The sequence below is a fragment of the Lupinus angustifolius genome, chromosome LG07 (genome assembly GCF_001865875.1).
Source record: "Lupinus angustifolius cultivar Tanjil chromosome LG07, LupAngTanjil_v1.0, whole genome shotgun sequence".
In the NCBI taxonomy this organism is placed as follows: domain Eukaryota; kingdom Viridiplantae; phylum Streptophyta; class Magnoliopsida; order Fabales; family Fabaceae; genus Lupinus; species Lupinus angustifolius.
In genome coordinates this window covers 15,032,930-15,034,934 of record NC_032015.1, presented here as the reverse complement: position 1 = coordinate 15,034,934, position 2,005 = coordinate 15,032,930, and positions in this window count along the sequence as shown.

The window sequence follows — 2,005 nt, the reverse complement described above, 5'->3', positions numbered from 1 at the left end:
TTTCTTCCATCTGCAAGACTTCATATTCCCTTCGAAGATTCTGCAATTTCACCTTCTTGATTTTGTCAACTCCTTCATAACTCTTCTCCATGATCTCCCAAGCTTGTTTTGCAGTTTCAGCTCCATTTATCTTCTCATAATTTGCTGCATCAACACCTTGGTAAATCAGGAATAGAGCCTTGCAATCCTTCTTCTTTGCTTCATTGTACATTGCTCTTTGAGCTTCAGTTGCACCATCTCCAATCTCTTGATAGCCTTTCTGCACTATCTCAAGCACTTCTTGGAATCCAAATATAGCCTTCATATGATTCCTCCATCTATCATAGTTCTTGCTGTCTAAAATGGGAAGTGTCATGGAGAACCCGCTACTGTTTGCCATCTTCAAACTCCTTCTGTTGCTTCTGTCCCTTCCTTCTTTTCGAGTGCACAACCACACAGGTCCCTTCTTTGATTCACACAGAATCAACCTTCACAAATGAGCTCTGATACCACTGTTAGCTTTTGTTCTTTGAAGAATGCAGTATGCACACCAAGTGCATATGCTTCAATTAGCAAGAAAGAAAGAATGATGCCGAGTGAAAAGAAAGAAGAATGAATGTTGGTTTAGAGAGAAGAAGAAGATAGGATAATGATTCAATGAATATACCTCAAATTGTATTAAAAGTTCAATAGAATTCTTCACTTTAATACAATACACAAAGCTTACTATTTATAGCTACTCATCCTAACTAACTTGCCAACTAACTAGCTATATTAGGAAACTTAACTAACTATTACACAAAGCTGAATTATCTTCCAATATTCTTAGCCACATTAGTATTTAACTAAGATTTGTTATGCAGAAAGAAATTACAACTTGACTATTAATGATATTAATATATCTATACTTATAATGTCTAAACAATATAAAAATATAAAACATGATATAATTACCACCATAGAAAATATGTACTTTCCTATTTTGTCATTAATGTTTTTTAATTTCTACAAAAAAAAATCTATATAATTCTAGGTAACTACCACAATCACATTAATTATAAATTGAAATTATCTCTCTCACTTAAACCGGATTTGTAGTAAATAAAAACAATTATAATTCAAAATAGAGAATAATATATCTTCATATTAGGATATAACTTATCTCATTCAGTCAGTAAAAATGTGACATGTGTGCTATCTTGTTTATTTTAAAAAATATTTTTATATAAAATGATGAAACATGACACATGTCATGATTTCACTGGCAGGAGGAGATAACTTATCTCCTTATACCAGGAGATACTTCATTCCCTTTAAAATATACCAATACAAAAACACATTATAATTCTAAAGAAAGATTTGATGTGGTGCTAGTTTACATAAAGTCAATCTTGAAGATTAAATTTAGGTGCATAGTTAATATTATTGAGTGACAATTAGGATTTACTACTAGACTATATGTATGTATTGTTAGCAGAGGCGGAGCTTAGTTATGGCAGGTGGGGGCAACTGCCCCCCTGAATTTTTTTCTTTTTTTTTTTCAAATTCTTTTTAAATATTCTTTTATCTTTTATAAATTGTGTAATCCTTCTAAAAATTATAGATGATAGATAAAGTTCTTTACATGTGTAAATATTGATATTGCTTATAATAAACTTTTATTTCATTTTGGTTCATAATAATTTTAGAGTTTAAAATCTGTGCACTGACAGTGTAAAGTTTTTTACACTGTCAGCATATCATTCACCACTGATTTGTAATTTTTTTGTTTAAAAGTCTACGGTAATTAACATATGAATAGTGGAGATTTGCTGACAGTGTAAAAACACTTACACTGTCAGTGTATACATATTAAACCCATAATTTTATACTTATGAAATATATTATAGGAGATAATGCATTTGCCAAATTTTGCACCAAAAAATACTAAGATTTTATGAATTTTTATATATCATTTAATATTGATAACATATATATTATTATGCAAACCTTCTACCATGTGGATTTCAATGCGAGTTTAACAAAA